The sequence below is a fragment of the Coturnix japonica genome, chromosome 4 (assembly GCF_054131305.1).
Source record: "Coturnix japonica strain WE chromosome 4, WE-NBRP24, whole genome shotgun sequence".
Classification (NCBI taxonomy): Eukaryota; Metazoa; Chordata; class Aves; order Galliformes; family Phasianidae; genus Coturnix; species Coturnix japonica.
Genome location: NC_140666.1, coordinates 60,991,182 through 61,015,353, shown reverse-complemented (window position 1 = coordinate 61,015,353; position 24,172 = coordinate 60,991,182). Strand labels below are relative to the sequence as shown.

At 37.2% G+C, this 24,172-nt stretch overlaps 1 protein-coding gene across 6 annotated transcripts in view; it reads right to left on the bottom strand.

Annotated features, from left to right (window-relative positions):
• The window catches only part of BMPR1B (bone morphogenetic protein receptor type 1B), a 231,485-nt gene that overhangs the window by 156,382 nt on the left and 50,931 nt on the right, over nucleotides 1–24,172 (bottom strand). The window lies entirely within an intron of this gene.

Sequence of the window (24,172 nt, the reverse complement as noted above, 5' to 3'; positions counted from 1 at the left end):
GTCACTCATCATCACTGCAGTTCACACAAATCCAGCTTTCCAAAAGCCACCTCGCCTAGACTGTCAGTATTTCTCCACCAGATGGGCACATGGGAGAGCTTTTCTTCAGCATATCATCGCTAGAGAAGTTTTCTGGCCCTAAACATCAGGTAGATGTTTTCCACTTTGGAGTAAATCATAAGCAGCAAAACATAATGAAAATTAATATTGCACAAGGAAGCACTGAAGATAAAGAAAGGTCTGTATAAAGGTTTTACAAAAAGTCTACTACTGAATCCACAGGACTGCCAAAACTCTGGATAATCTCACTCCATGGCTGTACTCTCAAATTTCAGCAGTGTACAAAGAATTCATTTTCACCTTTTAATCTTATGGATTAAATATGCTTAAGAAATATTTGGGCCATTAAGGAGACCTCCCAGTTTATAACTCACATATTAAATAGGACCTCCTGCTTCGAATAACTCAATGTTGATTTAACAAAATTCATCACTTTAAATGCATGGAATATGATGTTTGCACAAAAATATACAGTTCCCAGTGCAAAAGCTGCCATATTTGATGAAATACAACCGTGGATGCTTTTATGAGAAAGCAAAACATAAAGATCTTAAAACAATGAAAAGATTATGGACATCTCAAAAAAAAACATAGGGAAAAATCTGTCTCTAGAAGAGTCTTCCTATCAGTAACAAGTGCCACCATTACACATTCTGCCTCTTAGTTCCGTAGAAAGTGAAAAATGCAGAGATCCAAATAAAATAGATTTGATTGTTAATTTATGAAAAAAACAACTGCAAAAAAATAAACTGTTTACTAGTTTTAGCCTCAAACTGAAAGGACCAAAATAAAAAAAGCACAATGCTATTTCTTCTTGCCTACAAATGATGAAACCTCAACAACATTTCCACACCAAAGTTAATACACTGTTCCGGCACACTGCTCAATAAAGGATTAACTGACTTTGATGTTATTGATGTCAAGGGACTTAAGGGCACACAAAATGTGCTGAAAATTTGGCACAAGTGAATTTTTCTAATGCACATTGAAATTCTTTTATTTTTAAAAAAACTTCCCATTCTGATTCTGGAGCTACCAGAAACTGTTCCATTTTAGGGAATGCAATCCATTCAATTTAAGGAACACTACTAGACCTGGCTAATTACACACAAAATATGACCAGCTATCTTCTGTATTCAGTTTTACTGCAGCCAACATGAAGACAATTTCCAGAGTCAAAAGACTTTCTCACAAATTATCAGAAAAAGAAATCACATGTTTTGCTGTTCACAAGCCACTTCTATACTTAATGCACTTAACTGTAGACATGACTGAAAGGGATTTATATATATATATATATATATATATAGAATATATATATATTATTATATATATATATATAAATAGAAAATAAGTCTTATTTCAACGAGCTCTCCAAGAAGAAAAAAAAAAGGCTGACCTTCCTCCTAGTTTTATCTTCTTAATTAATTCTAGCTCAAGGCAGATAATAACACTCTCAAATCCTGCAGCATTGTTATTTTTATTGGAACAGATTATCTTTCCGAGTTGTACAGTCTTTGCACATACATGCAGCAGTCCATGAAATGATTCCAGCATTAGATGACTCCCACTTCAAACAGGACAGCTCACGCTGCTGAGCAATAAGGCTTGTCCCTACTACAACACCTGCAAAACCCTCCTAGAGGATAAGAAAACCCCTTTGGCACAGAATCTCAGCAGTTCCACGGTTAGGGTCTACCACTTCACTTGAAATGCTCCTGCAAGCACCACACTTCCAGTGAATCATTCCCAAATAAAAAGACAAAGTCATCCTGACACCTGCATATAACCCATAACACAGTATTAAAAGCAAGGGGGGTCGCTCAGGGGTTAAAATCTAGCACACATTCCCTAATTAATCAAAACAAGAGGGAAGCGCTTTTAGCTGAGATGAATGCAAGAACAGCTAACTGTAATTGTTCCAAGTGAAAAGCAGAGCTCTCTCCCTCCCAAGCCCCTCATAGGAAAGCTGGCACTCTGCCAGCTGCACTAATTAAACCACTTGCAAACATTGTCCCCACACACCTCCATAGCAGACCCTTCCAGATGAGAGGTCTCATGGCTGATTTGTATCCATGTGATACCCCTGCAGGCCAAGATAGAAAAGCATCCCTTCTGTAGTGCGCATTTGGAGTCAAATACCTGCCACAGCACAAGATGTTATCTCAAGACAGCAGAAAATGAGAACACAGGACCTGGAAGATTTTCAGCTGCAGCTTACCACGTTAATGCATTTCAGACTCAGGCTGGGTTTGCAGAGCCAAGGAGCATCCTGCCCCTATGCAATTCACAGTCCCACTTCATGATACAGCTGCCCAAGCAGCAACCCAAACAGCCACAACCGGAGCAAATGAGGTGGAAACTTTTTTTGTTGTTAAAGCAAAAGGGACTGTGGAACCAGCAGTGGTATCCTGAGTGTCTGGACCAGTGCAGGGAAAGAAATCCCACTGTTCTCCTGGTAGAAAGATACTTTTTAGAATGCCAAAAATTTATCACCCACAAGCAAACAGGATTCTCTATGAAAAACGGTATGGTTTATACTAAAAAATAAAGTTAAAAAGGTTTCTGTGTTCAAAAAGCAAGAATAAACAGATCGAAGACTTTCTAGTTTCAATCCAGTAAAGCTTTTGCAGTTGCTCATAGCTGTATCAAATATTCCTTTTGAATCATACTCATTGCCCGAAAGAAAAATCCCATTAACAAGCACATTCATATTACTGAGTCAAAATAGAGTGAGACTCACAAATGTTTTTCAATTACATCGGATGAGAAATCTTGCAATTAGGGAAGATTTCAGATGAGTATTATTAATTTTGCCTTATTTAGGCAATCAAAATACCCCGAACTCTCTTTGCATATCTAATCAAGATACTGAAGATCACCAGAAACTGAGTCCTCTGTCTGGGAGGGAGGACAACAAAATCAGAAAAATTTTGTTCAGGTTACTCCAGAAAATAATATCTAAAATAGGTCAGCTGACAACACACATACAATTGCTGTATTTCTTACTGTTTGGGTGGTGTTAGCATATTAAGACACTTGCCTTTCCACAGTACAATCACATGCATAGAATTCTCCCAATCAGACTCAAATTGCATGCATCATCAACTGGTTAGCCTTTAGACAATGTGAGTCGGTATGTTCAAGCTTCAATAGTTCAGCATCTTGAAATGCACTTCCACAAGCTTTTCTTTAATTGTACTTCCAGATTTTAAGTCTGATATTAGGCATAGTTGTGTTTTCATTTTTGTACCATTCTATATGTTTTAGTAAATACAAAATTAGCTCTTCTACAAGACCTAATTTCTACTTGATACCTTAGAAGAAAATGAATGTTTGGAAGGTAAACGTGAGGTATACTTGCACTAGGAGAAAGTATTTGTCCTGGACAGAGGCAGAAGGAGAGAAGAAGAACAGATTGAAGCTCCCATAGGTTATAAAGCAAACAGAAGCACATCTGCTAACTTAGAAATGGGTTCCAAGTGCTACTTGTGAACAAGAACATCTGGGAGGGCAGGAACAGCTCTACAAGGGCATAAAGCTACAGCAGAAAATACCCCTGTGCAACTAATGGTGCACCAGTTGAACCTGAGCATGCTTTCAAGCACCTGCTGAACCTAAGGGCTATTTTTAGAATTCTTTACAAACTGCAAAGAGTAGTTTGCAAAGCTTGAAAATGGCTTACTTAATTTCACTTTATTTTTCCTGGCATTTTACTGTATATACTCATAAGAATGTTTTCAGGTTAAGAAAAACAAGCAAAGGGAAAATGCACAGGTTAGAGTTCATTCTTCTTGAAATTTAGCCCAGAATTGCTATGTGTTAATCTCCAGAGGAAAAGCAAACTAATTCTGTAAGAGTGGCTCTGATTTTAAGCCATATGATCTCTTTCTCACATCTCTCAGAGATTTCATATAGTTCTTGACAATCCACCATTTGCACAAAATCCCAAGAAGATTTTATTCATTAAATCTCATGATTCTAGCAAACTTCTATCTTAATAAGCTTTCAAGAGTTTGTGCCAATAGCAACACTCCTGAGCTACTAGCTGCAGACTTTCCACAGTTAGAGCAGCTGAAATTTTGCCTTCCCCAGACATGGGCAAAACCAACACATTAGAATCTGTTTAGAAGAGAAAATGGTTACTGAAAATGGGACTTATTATATTAACAGCTGTTTCTTAATCCTAAGTAAAAGAGTTCAAGTACATAATAATGTCTCTAATGAAATTTTGTGAACATTTCAAAACAAAGGCTGCACATCACAGTTCATTTCCAAGTAATCTGTATGTATGGTAAGCAAATCACAATTCTGTGTGAGGCTCCATCTAGCATTTAAACACTAAATGGAACAGGTCTTTTTTTATTTCACCCCTTAATTAACCATCATTATCATTTGCTTATTTTTGCATGGGGGAGTGGGAAATAGAAGGAAGGCTTTGTTCATTCTTCACTAACTTCACTGTTGAACCTTCCACAAAACACAGCACAGCTCACTACACTTACTGCAACATTGGAACAGGTACTAGAATAAACACTGTAGGAAACTATGCTAACAACTCTACTATATGCACAGAAACATGAGGGATTTCAGTCTTTGCTGGAGGGAATCATTTCTGCAGTGTTCACCATTCACACTCTACCCAGGTAAGCCTTCTAGCTTTTCCAGCATAGAGCCCACCATGGTCCTCACTCTCTACCTACTTCCAGCCTATGAAAGTACAGAACTTCAGCCGAAGTTCCCTCATCCTTTCATGTTTTTCTCCTTCAAATATATATCTACCTATTTTGAATTATGCCTTGGTTCCCACCTGACCAGGGGAGGTGAGCATTCCAGTACCTCTTGACTAAGCAGAGGTCAGTGCACCTGGGCAAGCTCCTGGGCATCCTGTTGTGAGCATCCTTGCTTGAGCAGGGGTTGGATCACATGGGCTGAGACATCCCCGCGAATCTCAGCCATTCTGTGATTTTTCTCCTCTGGTTGTAATTCTAATGAAGGAACAGGTTTGCAGACTTCTACCCTACACTGAAACTCTCCTGACAAGTACTTGCGTGAGTGGTAGGATCAACAAAAGATGCAGCTACAAAGTTGTGCGGTGGAGCCATCAGCAAGCAGCCCCAAAACAGAACCAGTGATGGACAAAGCATCTCACCTAAGTCATCAGTCTTAAACAACGTGGCATAATGAGCAGTGAACGAGCACATTCTGATCCTGCATCACACTAAGAATCAGCAATTGCAAGGCAGAGTAAGGGACTTCTGCCTTCCTTACCAGGGTTTCCTGAAAGCAAGCACATGCCCCAGCACCAGAGGGCACTTCTTCACTATACTCTGTAGATGTGTCGCTAATTAAGAGAGGTGCTGACACCAGGTGAATGAAATAAAGATCCTCAAAAGAAACAAAAAACATAGAGCCACATTCACACTTGATGCAAGAACTGCATAAATACAAGAACTTAAAATTTCACAAAACAATATGTCACCACATCGTTTTCTAACAAGATAAATAGTTATAGACAAATTCCTTGGTGAGTGCAGAGATGAGTAAAATGCCAGACTAAGTAAAACAAAGCAGGCCGTTAATATTAAACTACTACTTTCCAGATTATGAAGTAACCATGTTAAGACACTTTTTTAAAAGCCAAAAGCAAGGAAGAGGTTATTTTTATTAACACTTTCTATTACACCCAAGGCCCCATCATTCAAGTCATAGACAAATATTGTTATTTCAGTTCACTGCTACTATACCAGCCATTTCACGCCCCTCACGATCACTGTCTTTCCCCCCTGCACCCTTTCCCCCCTCCCCTTCCCTCCCCCTCCCCTTTTTTTCCTTTCTTTATGGTTGCAGCACAAAAACACACCCTTGGTCTAGCTGACGTAGAACACTGGAGCCATGCACAAAGCAAGCACTGACTCAGATCTGTGGGCCTGATCTCCCACACTGTAGTGCCTTTCTGCACCAGAGCGCATGGCCCAGCCAGGAATGTTATGGTTGGATGCTATACAGGTCTCCAAATGAAAAAAGAAAAAGAAAAGTTGATTTTATTCCTGTCATGTTTACATAAAGGCTCCAAAGATCACAATGGGCAGGTTATTCCTAACCCCCACTTCTGCCCACCACCCACTTCCCCAGCCATGGTCCGAGCAAGGCAGCCCACATGACAAGCCCTCGAAGTAAGAACCTGTGGCTCTCCATAGCAGCTGTAGAAGAACAGCTGGCAGTAAATTATGGGTGCTGAACACTCCCAGCCCTGAATATTCATCAGAGCTGAAGAAAGCAGGCAGAAACGGTTAACTAAGTGGTTAATCTAAGCCCAAATGCACTGGCAGGGCTGTTATTCATACAGCATCATCACTTGGCATCGAGGCAAAACTGGCCAACAAACCCAATTTTAGCTAAAGTTTATAATGAGTTAGTTGGTATTTATCTGACTCTAATACAGATTACTGAACTTCACACCACTTTTCCTCACAAAACAGAGGGAAGCACAAACTTGCAGTCTGCAGTTACTTGTATGCTTGTGTATTACTCCCAGCATCACTACAGAGAGAGGAAGTGCATATCCTACCAGTGACCTGGGCAGACTCTAATTTCACATTGTATTGCAAAGGACCGAAAGCAGGGCGGAAGTTCTATGCAGTATGACAGCACAAATGATAAATAATAAATAATTAAAAAAATCCCCTGCCTTGACATGCCCTGCCATAATTCTGTTGACTCAGCTAGGGTAGCTCAATATGCAGATTTAATCAGCAGAAACAGATTTACACCAGCTGAGGAGGTGTACTGTTGCTTCTCATCATTCTACACATTGCATAGAGCAAGGAAGCAGCTTTGGCTAACACTTAAAAAATGTACTTTAAATTTTGTACCTGTTATAACTAGCTTCACCAAGATGAACAGAGGAAATGAGAGATCTGGTGATAGACTTCCCAACGGATATCTGGCATGAGACTCAGCATATAAGTCAAGACATAGGACACTGTCTTAGATGTGCTTTTAGCTCTGAAGCTCTATCTTTTCCCCTTAATTTGGAAGCTTCTGAGCATGTATTCCATAAAAACACATGGACTCTGGGCAAGTAGATAGAAAACTGAGAACTCTATGTGGCATCTTTGCTCAAATGCCACATTTCTTTTGTAGCTTGGCTTTGTGTATTTTGTACAGTTACTCCAATTATTGATGAGTCATTAAAAGAACATGGTTGAAGAAATCTCAACTTATGAAAATAAATACTTGACTTCCTATCACCAACTTCAGAAAACAACTTACATCTGTGGCAAGCATTTTCCTAGCACAGCATACATTTGTAAGTTTTGCTGTTTTTAAATACTGTAAAGCAATGGAAAATGCAGCAACGACAGCAAAGCAGCAAGGTCCTGGGCTGCAGCAAGTGACAACTTGCTCATAAGCAACAGCCACGAACACATAAATAAAGAATCAGCTTACCTTCAAAAGATCTCAGGTAAACAGGGACATCCAGGAAGACACTACACTGTCAGCACTTAAAAGAGGTCTGCGATGGGGTGGATCCTGGCTCCACCCCTTCTGGTCACTCAGGTTCATTGCACGCACCTGAGCGCCCCTGGGTTGGCTCTGCTTTCCCACCAGGTACTCAGTCACTGGTTCAAGCCATGACTTAGCATTTCTGCTACATTTGTTCTTGTTGGCTTTTTGTTTGTTTTTCTTTTTCATTTTAATATCTTTTTTCTCCCCCATTCCACACATGTGAGTGAGAAAAATATGCATGGCTATTTTCCTTTCAGTTTCTCCAGCAGCACTTCCCAAGCTCATATCCCTCTCATATCTGATCAGCTAACATCTATCTAGTTGGAAACCTAACATCTCAACATGCAATTATAAGGTAACTGTGCACCCCACATTTTACAGGTAGCCCTTACAAAGCTACACAGTTCCCCACCACTGTTAGAAACCCAGCACATGCCCATTCTAGCCCTGGTCTCATGTACCTCAATTTCTGACTGCATTAGATGTTCACACATAACTCTGGTTATCTGATTTTCCATTAAAAATATTTCTTAGGACATATTAGCAACATAAATCACCTTTTCAGAGCTTTCAGTTTCACAAGAGGTTTGCTTTTATGCTTCTAGTCTATTAATGTATTACCATAGAACCACCTTGTGTTGCTTACATTAGAACTGTGTAGCTTACATTTCATCTGAAATTCACATTTAAGATTCTTCAACTATGAAGTCATAATCGGTGTATTTGCAAGAACCTAGAATACTTTAAATAGAAACCCACCTCACTGACTCACCTATACTTTCCTTCTCTAACATTTCCTTTGTAATATTTCCAGGCCAGAGGCAGTGGTATCTGGTTTTGGTGCAAAGTCACATATATAATTGGTATTATCTATAAACTTGCAGCAACAGTAACATGCCTAAAAATGTGTAAAAGTTTCACTTTTTAGTGATACTTAATATGGGGCAGTAACTAATGCTGAGTCATAACTATCCCCTTCTTTTGTTTCAGACATTCAACACCATCTCCACACACTTATTCCATCTTTGGCACAGTCTTTAACTGGACTTTTACATGCTCCTGATTCATACTCATCTGTCACAGAACACTGCTGGAGGGCTGTTTGATGAATCCCTCAAATTTTACACTGTTTGATAACACTCCATTTTTACTTTTTTGCTTGGGTAATAGCATTGTATGTTGATCCTTTTTATGTGCATATTAGGAACACAAACTGAAAAGGAAAACCATTTCCTCAGAAAAAGAAGCCACAAAATTGGATAATGTTTGTAGAGTGAAAACTGTATCTTTCATGAATTCTTCTTAAGCTGTCTTATGCTGGGAAACAGCAATCAGAGGGATTACTTTGGCCACCATTTAGCAAAAATCAGTTTTTTACTGACACTGAAGGACTGCTAAAAGGGCAGCAAGAAGGAACACTGTAGACATCAGAAAACCTTACGATCTACTATGCATCCGTTTTGTCTCTGCAGATGATGATAACTTGCAGTACCATTTGCTTTTCATCCTTCAGCACCATCCCTTGCCTACATCCTACTTCAGTTCTGATTTAAATCAAGCAGAAATTTCCTGCCAATTTCAGTAAAAGAGTTAGAAGCTGTAATGTGTACAAAACCTACTGCAGCTTACATACATGAAGGTATTTCTGCTCCAAAGCATAGGATATTCTAGATATCTTGAGAGAATTTCTCTCACTGGTACTGTTCTCATTTTTCCTCTTTTTATTTTCCTCAGGCTTTCAAATACAACTCTGTACACGTTCAGATCTAACTAGTTGCATTATAAGAAATCTTACACTACCATTGTGCTACTAAGGGACATGATTTAGTGGAGTAATATTAGTGGTAGGTGGACACTTGCACTGGGTGATCTAGGAGGTCTCTTCCAACTTTGGTGATTCCATGATTCTACTATTCTGACATTAAAACTTCCACATCTCTAACCTTCTTAGAAACATGAAAAAAACTGATAGCTATTACAAGCATTCCTTACTTTAAAGATCTTGGGCAATGCCATTCATTCTACACACCATATCAACTCTTGTATTGGTGTTTGCACAACAAGCAATTATTTGCTGACTGATTCAAAATAAAGATATAAACCAATTAAAGAGCATTCAGAGGAGAGCTATAAAGACAGTGAAGAGAACAAGACATGAGAGAAGCAGCCGAGGTCCATTGGTTTGTTCAGCCCAGAGAAGAGGACACTGAGGGGTGGCCTCAGGACAGCCTACTGCTCCTCATGAGGGGAGTGGAGGGGCAGTGCTCATCTCTGCTCTCTGGTGACAGTCACAGGGCCCAAGAGAATGGCATGGACATGCATCAGGGGAGGGTCAGTCAGGTTGAACAGGGCAGAAGTTATCAAAGGTACACACAACGTACCTTACGTTGGTATGGCCAGAGATATGAAGTTTAACTACACCTGATGCCATAGACTAGTGCAAGATTTTAGAAAGCAGCTATTGTACAAACCAAGAACAGGAAATAGTGCTAAAAAGGAGCAAGATGTTTTTCACTGTATTAAATATCAGTGTTGCAAAATTATATTCTCCAAAGTGAACATAAGGTATTCTGGGATGCTTCAGGGCTAATAAAATTTAAAACTAGTCATGCTACACAATTTTGTCTTCAGTCCCTTGAAGACACTGAACAGAACATCTCCAAGGCCATTGCTTCACACTTTGGCTGTTTCTGAAAACTTCATGTTCAATTACAAACTCTCAGAAGCAGCATTTTGTTGCTACTCAGTCACACAACTTGCTATTCTACCATCTCCTTGGACATGTGCATCAGATGTTTTGAGAAAGCTCCCACCCATTTGCTTTGAGAATTACAGTTATTTTAGCCATATGGTGATTACTCTTTCTATGTTGGTTCTGAAATAAATATCAAAAGCAAGAAATCCACATTTATCTTGTACTATTAACAAGAAAACAAGTGGTTATGTTTGGGAGTTCATTAGCAAAAAGCACACAAAACCTCTTTCACCAGCATCAGATATAGAATACTTTCTGCATTTGTCACCTTTCAGGTCTGAGTTTCCAGCACACTTCTTGTTATACACAATTAGCCCCATGCCACAGCTTGGTATATTTCATAATAAATCCCTGACCACATTTGCTTTGGGCTTGGCAGCTCTGGAAAGGCTCCATTCATTAGGGCAGAGCTGAGCCATGGGAGTTACCACACCACACCATGCACTCATCGAATTCCAGCACGCTGCAGATTTCAACAGCCTTCCCTCCCTTCCTCATTTCAAGCAGCCTGACATATGACTGTGATTAAGTGGGAAATGAAAAAGCCTGAATCAACTTTTCTCTTTCTCCATCTCTATTTTCATCTCTCTTTCCACCTTTTTTTTCCCTTTAGATGCTTCCACCTCTGAAAAAACCTTCCTTCTCTGCCAGCACTGCATGTCTGGTAGGTATCTATTTATTGGCCTGTCTTTAAAATAATAACCACGTGTTACTTGCTAGACAACCGTCTTCTCAGATTTCTTCAGCTTCAGCCACCAATCCCACAGACTTCATGCGGCATCAGAGCTGATCAGGTGGATCAACAATGGTAACAGTCGCTGCTGCCCATGAAGCTCCCTGTTCACAAAGTAAGAGAAACTAAGTTCACACTTTTCCAGCTGCCACTTTCAGCCATCAGATAACTAAGATGACAAGGGACCTGAGAGTTAACTGGAAAGTACTTCATGGTTGCTCTAGGCAGAGGATGAAGGGGGGAAAAAAAACAACACCTCCATTGTGTATCTAATAGGCTTTTCTCCTCACCCTGCTCTGTAAGTCATGTTCACTGGCAGCAACAGAATCTTCATTTTCTGGCATTTAGGGAAAAAAAAAAAAAAAAAAAAAGAATGGAGCCTTGGGGTAAAGTTTTCTTGTCATGCTTACTAGCAATATTGCAGCTATGCCTCAAATGAGCTTTTCTCTTTAAGAAGAAAGGGTGAAAAACTAATAAACCATTACTATGGCTATTTAGTTTATTTATTTACGTCTTATAACCATACAAGGTAATCCCAGTGGCTGCAATGTTAAATGGTCTGCTGGAGGTCACCTTTCAATGATGCCAAGGCACCTTCCGCCTCCAGGCATGCTTTCGCAAAGCTTCTTATTCTTTCCAGGAAGCTTTCACCCTCCTCCTTATAGAACGAATGAAGAAACTAACAGAATACTGCTATGCTGTGGCACTTTTGTTGGTCCCCCTTGTTCAGGCAAAACTGCACCCAGAGAGAACAAGTTAATTTCCAAAGAAATCTGGAGTTCAGACTAGAGTCAAGAGACAGCATGCAAAGGGTAACAATGTATTAACAGGCCATTTTCTGCAGGTACGGTTGTTTCTGGAGCCCCTTCTTCAAGGACCCACCCTTCCCAGAGAGCCTTCTCTCTGCCAGAAGGCTATTCATGCCAAAGCTTGCATCTTTTTCAACATGATAAATTGTAAAATCATGCTGCAGCTGACTATGCCCAAAGGCAAAACATAATGAGAAACTAAAAGAGAAATTAAAACAGAATTTTATCTAATTATTACATTTGCCTTGTTAGCATAGCCAAAGCACTAACCTAAATCTGCATCTTAATTTTATGTCATCACCTTGCTTGCCCGGAGCCACTGAAAAATATCAAAATCCACAGTGAGATTTCCTGTTCTTTTTTTTTGTTGTTGTTGTTGTTTTGTTTTGCTTTTCCCTCTCAATTTTTGACTGAATCCAAGACTTCAAAAATAGTAAAGCAGTTGCCTAAAGCACAATGAAGTCAGACCTTTAAGTACAGTACTCCTAGACAAACCGCAGCAGCAAGATAATGTATTTGATTGATCTAAAGACAAGTCAAATGAAAAGCTCACCCTGACACTTTAAAAAGTACCTATCTTATCATAGAATCATAGAAAGGCTTGGTTTGGAAGAGACCACAAAGACAATCTAGTTACACCCCACTACCATAGGCAGGGTTAAATACCACTAAATCAGGCACTGGATTAGGCTAATGACCTTCCAAAAAGTTAAGTTCACCTACTATGCCTGTTCCTGCATCCCAACTCAGTTTACTAAATTAAGGACACAGATGCATTCACAAGTTTTGGAGAACTTGATTATGCAGCATCTCCATTTCCCAGGGTTCCTGTTTATATCAACACAAAGACACTTTGTATTGGGATCAAAAGCAGAAAACACCCTTAATAAATACAACTATGCTAAATGTACATGTTGTACTGAAAGATCCTTCAGTTCTCATGTAACATTCTCCTGACCACTCCATGACTGCATACACACAGCTCTGGGACAGGACATTCTGGAAGCATTTTCTTTGCAAGTACAGAGGCAGGTCTATGAATTTCTACTAAGTTCTACTGAAGTAATCCAGCACACACAGGCTCTTGCTTTGTTAATAAAAATGCCAAAAAAAAATGGAATTTGAGTTTCTGCAACTTGCGCTTATCATCAACCATTAATCTTGCTTCTAGCTCTACCAAACCTGTCACAGAAAGCAGGGAAGGGGAGATGTTTTACACAAATATGCATGGTACCAGCCTTACTAAGAGGCAAAAAGCTTAACTTTTCCTGAAAGTCCAATCCATTTGGTTTTACAAATGCATACACTTAACTTTAATCTAAGCACTATTTACAAAAATACATACAGACATAAAAGAGCATAATAAATTAATAATTCACAAGGGGCCACAATGACTAATGAGAGATCTTACTCTCCTTTCTGAAGAACTGGCTCAAGGGAATTCAGCAGATAAGTTACCTAGGTTGACTTTCTGTGTTTCTGTTAAACGAAAACGTTGGTATATTCTGAACTGTCTGTGTGATATTTCCCAGCTGGAAGACATCAGCTTTCCTAAACAATTCAGAACTTTAATGTGACCTTACAGCTGTCATCTTCTTTCATACAGCCAAGGGATATGCTTGTTAGTTTATACAGGGTTTATCTTGTGCATCAAATTCTCCTGCCTGAGCACTGATGTTGCCTACTTGTGGTCATGCTGCCAGAAGAGCCTGCAAAATCCTCTCCTGCCAATCTGACTACTATTTATGGACAACAGCAAACCTATAAAAAAACAGTTGTGCAAAAACCTCTATGAGTAATTATTGCATGAATAAGTGAGTCCAAACTAGATAAATGGGCTCTAAAAATTGTTTTAAATCTGCATATTTGGTCTGGATTTCTTTGATAGAAACTATCACGGGTGGGTATTTGGCTGCCAAATTTATAAATATAAATGATGACTATATCAGATCAAAGGCTTCAAAAGTTCAGAGTCAAGACAAGAGAATTCCCTGAAATTCTTGACACTACTGCAACAACAAATAAATGGCAACTCTAGAGAGCGTATTTTCAAGTGCATTTATTGAAAGAATTTTAAAAATTGAGATGAGAAAGTATTTTTTCATCTCTAACATAGATAAACCAATTGATATTCAGCAGAGCTTTTCACCTCCTACATTTCACATTGCAGGGATCACTTACTAAAATCTGCATAGGCTTTCCTGTTCACTTTATCCTGGACTGCAATGTGATTATACGTGGAAGAAATGTGTGTGCACATGCATGTGCATTTGGAACATGACAATTATTTTTCCTCTCATAATTTTCTCATTTTCTCAACAGATTACATTTTCCACACAATCATCCTTTTTTTCTTTTTTTCCTAGAGTTGAACTGCTTTAACCAGCCAGCATTTACCTTCACCAATCCCACATATACTGCAAGAAGCCCACAAATTCATTGAAACTTGAAAACATTAATATTTAAAATGAAATGAAAGTGAAGGAGAAAACTTTTACCTTTGTTAATAGCATTTCCTAATATGAAATAATACCGCACCATCATCTGATCTGAGTGTAATTCAACAAATACTCCAATAAATCCCATATTCCCCACCCAATTACACACTTAAGGACATCTCTATCTTTCACCATACTCAGCTACATACTGCAGAGTTCAGGTCGCAGTTTACCATGACACCGGTTATACTGATAGATTGATTGATAGAGATATAGATAGGTATTGATATTATTAGAAGAATCATGCAATAAAATATTGAAAAAGCAATAATATTTTTAAATGGGAATTTATCTTATAGTCTGACTCCTATTTATGAAGAATGGTTACACTATGACAACTAAGGACAACAAGATTTGTGTTGGAGGAGCATTTGGGGGAAAGGAGAAAAGAAAGCTGTCCCTCATTAAAAAGTGCAGAAAGCTTCATCTTTACTGTAATGAGAAGGGGAAAAATTCAAACTGCACCCTGACAACTGCTAGCTGACAAACTTACTTCAACATTGTTCAAATATTTAATATCAAATTGATATTAGTGTGTATAATATTCAGTGTGTAGTAAAAGTAATCATAAGCCACGGTTCATTGAGATGATAACTGCAGCTTCATGTTGCCCACTTACTCTACAAAAGTTGCAAAAACTTCATAGCACAGAAAAGCAGAGGAGGTACAAATCCATCCTGCTACAAATACATCATAACATTCTGAAAACGAAACTTTATCTTTGTAGAGTTCATGCCAGATCGTGTAGCATCCTTCTTCCTGCATCTGGTATAGGGCTGCTATAAATACCTCATAGAGTGCTCCAGCAAAGCTGACAAAACCCAAAGAGGAGACTCCACAGCCTCTCTGGGCATCTATGCCAGTGTCCCAGAGGCACAGAAGTACTGTATGGTATTTAGAGGGAACCTCCTGTGTTCCAGTTTATGCTCAGTGCTTCTTGTCCTGGCACTGGACACTCAATGAATTGAACTTGGGTCTGTTCAATTTGGACCCTCACTTCAGGTATTTGTAAACATTGATAAAGTCCATCCCTAAAAATAATAATTCATTCTTATTTTAACATATGTGAATTAATAAAATAATAGTTCTAATAATTACATTAATTGACATTATACAAGTTAGATTTCTTGGCTACTGTTAAAGTCAATGGGAAATTTCCAGTTTAACCCAGTATGGTACAGATTGGGTCTTTAACCTCCTACTTCTAACTCATTTAGTTCCAGCATAGGTTTGGCAAAATTCTACCAGCTTTACTGCATCACTTCATAATAAACTGTACTTTAACTGAAGCTAACTGAAAGCTGGCGGTTTTGATGAGTGTCTGCAATTACATTTTCATTTCCATTTGTCCACTGCACACACGAGTGCTGTAAATCTCTATCATTTTAAATAAGGTTTTCAAGGGTAGTTTTGGCAGCCAAACAGGAGCATGCACCGCTTTTGAAGTACTATACAATCATTTTCTCACTCTGTATGTTTTTAAATCTTTTGGACACAGATCTGAAAACCTTGAACAAATTCAATGCTCGAATATCTGAGATGACATTTTAATTGTAGCTTTTAACTGCATATAGACTAATGGAGGAAAACCTAATAAAAAGTTCTTTGAGTATACTTTTAGAGTCTTTATGGAGACAATCTATTTTGCACTACTGAACTTCTATAGAATTGTAACACCTATAAAGTATCATTAAATACAACTAGAATGAAAAGCCTTTAAAATAAAATGTATGTGAAACATTATCTCTTACTTATAAGCATTTTAAGTCCACGTATAATTTTATAATTCATGGCATTATGGAAATAGCTTCCTAGGTCTCTGTACCTGCCACCTCCTATTGTTTAGTGTTTTTTATTCTCACAAAAGATCCAGCATGCATATTCGTGTTTGCATCTTTATAATGACAGAGCTAGAATTCTCATAGGAGTATCCATCAGGAAGTTTACTTTCTCACAGTCAACGTTATGAACCTCATAAAAGATATGCTCTAATGGTCTTTGTAGCAAAATTTTGCCATGTTTACATTTGTGAACATACCTTAAAAACACTACAGGCTCTCTTCAGTAGGTACCACATCTGCTAAGGTTCTACTACTAAAAAGAAGAAAAGGGAAGTGTCTAGTGCAATTATTCATTTGCCTGTAAATGATAGACATATATCTGAATAATTATACTCAGTAGGCTTTGCGCGTTTGCTGCTGTTCTAAAAGTGTAATGCTTTGTTTTGTCACAAAATAAGTGAAACTTTCTGTTGTTGTGTCCTTCCAATATTCACTATATTTATTTTTTATTGTGCATGATGACATTTATAACAAGCATAAATGGCTAAATACAGCTAAATAAGTCACTTATTACAACTTCCTCACACAACAAAGAACTATAAAGACATTATGGAACATTAATTCCCACCTATCTAAGTTGATATTTCAAAAACTGTAAGCCCAACATCTAAAACTCAAGAACTGTAGGGTAAATTATAGGTATTAAATATTTGAAATCATAATGAAAAAAAAGCACATGCTGCAGATAATAAATAGAGAACTAAATGCATAAGTATCTAACACTAAAACTAAAAAGAAGCATGTATAAACAGCACTTAACTTTGATAACTATTTAAAGTAAAATAGCAATTTGAAGATGAATACATTTGAGGATTTTATATCCAATTGTGAATAAATATTTTAGCTGCAAATAATTTTTTAGATGAAAGTTGTGAAACAGTGCATCTACATTATAACTTTGCAGAAATTACATCTTACTTATATTCCTGCAAAAGCTGAAAAACAGGACTGTAAGAACTAAAACTGAAAAATCATGTTCATAGCACGTAAATCAATAAAATGACATAACAGAGGAGAATTTCTGATGAGCAGGCACCAATGGTTGTCATATTGCTGACCTCACTGAGGATACAGCACACAGAATCTCTGCTGCACAAGGTTCTCAAATTTAGGATGCAATTTTGAAACCTGGACTCAGTGATTTAAAACATACATTCGCTGATGGGAAATAGAAGACATAACTATTAGAGAAGAGAGCAATGACTTGGACTTTTGACCAAAGACCAAGGTTTGGAGTCCCTGGTTTATATTAGTTTGGTAAACTGGGGACTGGTATTAAAACACTGAAGATTAGAACAAAATAAGTCCATGCAGAAGTCTGACTCGAAAATTTAAAAGAATTCCTTTCCTCAGTCCACTAAACTCTATGCTCATTCAGACTATATTTCTTAAGTTAAATATCTAATTTTTCCCTACAGCAGTGAAACTGGTACTTGTCACAGAAGTACCAGTATTAAGAAAGTTATATAGAACTCAGATAAAAGTTCTAAATATATTTTACAATATTATACAGAGCCTAAATTTATCTTAAGTCAGAGCGAACTCTCCAGACTGGAAGATGGAAAATAAATAGCGACTTAAGAAACCAACTAATCTATTTGGAAAATACCTGCAACCATTTTATACTAGAAATTAAGGAAATTGCCAGAAAGTCTAGTATTTAATTTTACTACCCTTCTTGTTTGCTTGTTTTTTGTAATTCACGTTACCTTGGCTTCCCAACTCTAATATCCTATTTTGAACAGGGCTTGAAATTTTACAAGCTTTATGAAGTTATAGCCCTAAATCCCATTACTGAAAAATGTGGTGCCTTATTCCAGAAGGTCTTTTGAAAATAACCGAGAAATAAAGATTTAAATATCAGTCCCAGCTGCCGTAGACCTCAAATACAGCTAGATAACTTATTCCAGAATTGTATGAAGCAAGACACTTGGATTTAAAACATGATACATTGCCTGATGTAGGATTAGTTATTTGATTCCAAAAATTCACACAGGAAATGCAAACAGTCTGTTTGTTAACAAGGTGTACTTAGACATCTGTTTTGTATCTGCACCATAGGAAATAACTGTAAGTATAGATATAGATATATATTATAAATATATATCTATATATATATATATATGCATAAAACCACACCAAAACCAGCAGAGGTCTCTCTTTTTTTCCCCTCAGTGATTTTAAAAATAAATAAATTAATTAAAAAAATAATAATAATTTAGGAAAAAAAAACAATACTAAGAAAATAATACTAAGAAAAAGATCAATATAAGTTTATTTAAGAAGTAATTTAAATAAGGGAAGCAAGTTACAATTCACCTTTGAGATCTCAAGGCAGCCAAACTCAAGTTGCTAGCTTAATCCTTGCTGGTAAAAGAAGAAAATACTAAGTAGCTAATAAAAGATTATTGCTCTTGGTGCAGAACTTTTGAGAGCTCTTCGCCATGTATTGCTATTGTTAGTACTACTGAAAAATGAAGAAAAAAAAATCACCATATTGTATCTTGTATAAGAAAATGTAGGGCATTTAAATTCTGCCATGGTCATAGGTTTGTTTCCTTTTAAGTCTTGTCTATGTATCTGTCAGAGAACTGATGTGACTCACTAAACATATTAATGTGGTCATTAAAAAGTTCAGTGGATCATGTCTGAGCATCTTTCTAGAGATTTATATACAGGTTAAATCTATAAACTTTATTTTAACACATTTGTACATGGCGCTCTTTCCAAATTCTGTCAGCCGTCACTTCCTCAAGCTATTGAGACAGGGAAAAGTATTTTCAACTTGATAGTCAGGAGCAGTCTCTCCTCCAGCAGTAACTTAAATTAACATGATTATATTCTGAGTTCCTTATGTCTGAAAAACTGAGTGTTTTCCTGAAATTTAACATAAATTAATGACTAATGCTGCCATCACCAAAACAATTCCCTGAGCTCCCAGTTTCTTAGTCTCTCCTAAGGACAGTCATGAAACCACAAAGAAAGACAGAGTACTTCACAGCTTTTAAACTAATACTGCCACATTTTAAACACGTGCATGTTTGCAAAAGCTCTGAGCCTCTATTGCTCAAACCACTTGTGGTTTCTCAGCACTCCTTTTTTTGAATGATTCTGTCTTTGTAAAATAAGCACGTTGAGACTAAATTACTTGTATGTCTGTGGGGAATAATTATAAAATTAGCTTGCTCTGATTTACACTTTGGGTTTTAAAAACAGAACCAAATAACATAGCAAGTCTCCTGGAGAAATCAAAGTCTAACATGTCAAACGTGGTTTAGCTCATGTTTGTGGACTTTGATTTTCTCAATGCAACATTTTGATCTCTACGGAAGGTTTAATCCTTTCTTTTTAGGTCATGATTAGCAAATAAGTATTTCCATATTTCCAAGCTTCCAGAAACACTTCTATACATACAACATGCCAATAGGTTGTGCAATATATTATCCAAGTAACTGAACTGCAGACAAAGCAGTGATAAACAACATGTGGTATTTCAAGAAAAAACTTTGCTGTTAAATATCTCAACATCCCAATCACATGATGGTAGGCTGTGCTACCATTTCAAATAAATTCTCCAGAAATGTACTGAAAGTTCAGTTACCACTATTCAGGAGAGCAACATGTGATTTATTTTAACTGTGTCCTTCAGTCTCACTGATTTCAAATTAATACATTATCACAATGCTTTCACTTTACTATCTTGACACAGCACATTAAATGTTATTCCGGTAGGCAGCACTGATTGACACTGTCAATATTTTAACACAGATATTCTGGAGTCCAGTTAAAATACGCTTAGTTGACAAAAATGAACTCTTGCACAGACTCCTATTTTACTCTTAACTTGCCACCCATCACCTTCCCAGAACTGGATGTGCTACTTCACACACCCACAAGATGTGCATTCATAATGAAAATTACTCATTGTTCCATAGAATATCATAGGTTTGTTTCTACTACCAGTGGCAAGAACTTGTTAGGCATCCTAGGAAAAGTTTGCCTTTTAATTCAAGGCCAGGGAAGGAGCAAATAGTATGTTCTGTACCAAGATAAGGTGGGTTTAGATCCTGTACTTACATACTGCTTTTGATCCCTCAAGGTTGCAAAGATTAAGTTATTCTGCCCTTGCCACAGCACTTTGTTTTATTTTATTTCTAATTAATCTTTTTATGCATTACCTGAACAAGATTTTTCCTTTAGATGACATCAAAGCCAAGACTTTGGGCAGTGACTTTTCCATGCACTGTGTGATTCCCTCAAGAGAATCTCATTCCCAACCCTCCTAAAGCTTCAGTTCTTCCAAGCTGAGCAATAAATCATACCACTAACCACCCTCCCCCCCCTCCCCCCCAAATCTTTCCCTTTTCATCCCTTGCTAAAACAGCACTTTGAATCACACATTCCCCTTAGGATTAGTTTGGCCCTCCCCAAATCCTGTACCTCACTTGTCAGCAGGGACTGACTCCTCCTCCCTACTCCTCACTAGCTAAAATTAAGCATTACTCTTCCATTTTTCTTAAATTTTCTCAGGAGCTAATGCATTCTATAATCCAACATAAGAGTCAATAGAAAACACTGTACTTAAGAATCTGTACTACACATGGTGTACTACATGGTGAACTACACACTAGCACAGTTTTTCAACTGCAGTTAAATTTACCTTGTGGGTAATATCTCTTCTTCTTGGCTCCATCTCTTGTACTAATTGACTTTTAGACATAAAATACAACAACATGGTATTATACTGGCATTATACTTTGATAATTAGATTACAATCAGTTAGTGAAAATATCTAAAATAAGCAAGTCAAGAAAATGTTTAACTACCTGGGAAGTTAGGCTCCCCCAGTAAAACAAACATTTGAGCAGTATCAATGATCTGTTCATATTTAAGGAAAGCAACCACCCTATTTTCCTTGCTTCATTTGTGATATTATGCATTCCTGCATTTTGTTTCCAAAATCATCACAGAGAAAGGTCAAGCTCCTTTGAGACAAATATTATTATTGGGGGTAGCCTTTGCTTTCTGACACAGTCTTGTTCAGTGGGAACAAGCAAAAAAGTTCTGTGTTCTGCTGTAAAACAGACCCATATGAAGATTGCTTCTGCCCCAAGGAGTTCATGATTTTTAAAAAAGGTCAGGGAAATAAATTAGGACACACACGGGAAGGACTGTCAAGTTTGCACTTAAGCTACATTATGATTAAAAAAAAAACCTGCACTGTTAGTTATATCTGGGGGAAGGGAAGATGAAGGACAGTTTCTGACTCTCCTCCTCCCTCAGTCTCCTCTCTCAGTGACTCTAGTTATAATACTCTTCTAAAACATTAACTTGGACTGCACCCAGGAGAAAGTATAACTGAATCTGCAGCCCACTTGCATTGTCAGTTTTCAAAGTATTTGTCCTATGGTTATACACAATTCTCAGAGTATAAAACTTTCAGTGTATAACGTGGAAGCATCTAACATCAAAAATAAATCTAAATTAATTTAGTACTCAAAGACAGCCTTTGTGTAGCAGACCAGAGGTGCAAGGTAGGGTATAGTTAAGATTCATGATTCATGAAACCCGCAGCTACTGCAAGAGGATTTAACCTGAAAGAATGGTTATAGTGCAGTGAATATGAGATCTCATAAATTATAATGCACTTGTTTTTCAGTGATACTATTATGTGATTCTACCTTGTATAGCTTAAGTTCCTCCCACAGATCTACATGAGCACTGACTCATAGCAGACAAGAACCAAATCTGTCACTGATCACATTTGGGAATTTCTATCAATAAACATAATTCTTAAACCCAGTTGTCTATTGATAAACTTGGAGTATGAACTCCTAGCTTCTACACCCCCACAGAGTAACCAAGCCCATGCAAAGTCTTTCTTGCTGACCTGTTCTAAAGGCTACTCTGTGCACCTACAGGGAACCAAACACCCCAGGGACTGCGAACATATCTAATTTTTCCAAATTCAGAAAGAAGTGCAATGAGCTGGATCTAACCTATTACAGATATCACCAGAAAATGTTTAATGGATGCACAAGAACCATAGAGCAGTCTCCATGGAGGAATAACTCTGATTCAGTGCAAAAAATAAATAAAATAAAATAAAATAAAATAAAATAAAATAAAATAAAATAAAATAAAATAAAATAAAATAAAATAAAATAAAATAAAATAAAATAAAATAAAATAAAGAACATTTTGTTTCACTACAGTTTGGGGCTTTAAAGAGAAGCTAAGTCTTACAGTGGGTAGAAAGGTATTGGACTCTAACCAACAAATTAACACATTATATACAGTACTATTATATACTTAAAGATATTTGAAATGAGTTCTCCAATGCAAAGAAGAATAAAAAAATTTAAAAAGAGAAAAAAAAAAACAAAACTCAATTAGATTCTAATTCAGTAAATTCTCATATCCTTCAACATGAGTATTGCCAGAATGAGATTAAGTTTAGGCCATATTAATTTATCTCTAAATTATTATTAATACAGTTTTATGTATGTTAGCATAGCAATTTTTCCCCCTGCATCTTTAGCAGTCTAACACTGAAACAGATTCCTTTACTAAGGGTCCACAAGTCCTCCAACAGCTGTACCACTTTAGCAGGAAAATTTCTCTCCCCTTTCAGGATTGATTCAGAATTAATTCACCCAGAAGCAGTTTAGACTGCATGCTGAGTAAACAAAAAAGAACAGTGACAAAATGTGAACTTTTGAAATGAGGGGTAACAGCTTCATGAGATGCAAAAGAGTGGGAAGGAGAGCTGCACCAAGGTTCATTTGAAGGATTTTACTGAACTCAAGGGAATTTTTTGTATTATCAGGGAATAGGTGATCAAAGTCAAACTATAATTTCATAAACCAGTCAAAAAATTGGAAAGAAAATGTTTTTATCAAATATATACTTTTCCTGTATATTTTGCTAAGTAAGAAGGCAATGCAACTCTTAACGTCTATCAGCCTATATAACCTTAAGGTTATGAAGCTTATAGCTCACTCTCCTTCTAGTTGCATACTATAGTATAGTAAGCATCTGTAAACTAATAAAGCTGCATTCATACACTGTGTCATGCTTATGCTGCTTTATTGCTAAAATACTATATAGTACTTCCCTAAGAGTATCTCAAAAGTTAAAGTTATATAGGCACTAAAACAAAAATCTGTTATCATTTAACACATTGCCATGTTCAGACAGAGTCTGCAGCCTCTATCAGTTGATAACTGCTAAATGGCTGTGTGTGAATTCAAGTCCTATTGAACAGAAATTGCAGTAGGCTTGCAATAGAATTGAATAGATTTGCAGGGCCTACCTAATTTTGGCATCAAAATGTGCAGTGAGCAGGTCAATACTAAGTTACACTGCACCTTTAAATGTTTCACACGTGTTCTGTACCAGTTATAGAAAGACATTTTAGCACAATGGAAATCAAACATCATTGGAGAAAGCATCTCAGAGGAGACCTAGAATTTCAACCTCTTCTCTATTTCCAATAATAAAAAGTGGGATAGGCTTTTGCTACTTATTTTTGAAAGCATATCTCAATTAAAATAGGTCTTAAGACTCTTAGTTCTCATGCAGCAATTTAGACCAAGCCTGTACATTTTCCTTGAGAAGCAGTATGGACAACTCTTTCTTATTTATTTAAGACTTCTCACTGAATATGTGTAAACTCTATGGAGAACGGTTGGGTGGGCCAGGTGAATGACAGATGGAAAATGTCTCAAGCTTCGATAGTAGAACAAATTGCTATCCACTTTGTCATGTTGATCTACATGTACTTGCTTATCTTCAGAGGTTTTACTGATACCTGTGGTAGAATTACACATTCCTTTCCCAATGCAACTTATGTTATCACATACTGAACTTACTACAAAGCACAGAACTTGAAAAAAGAAAAAAGAAACAAAAAAAAAAAAAAAAAGCGACCCACAGAATAAGCAAATCCTCCATTGACAAAC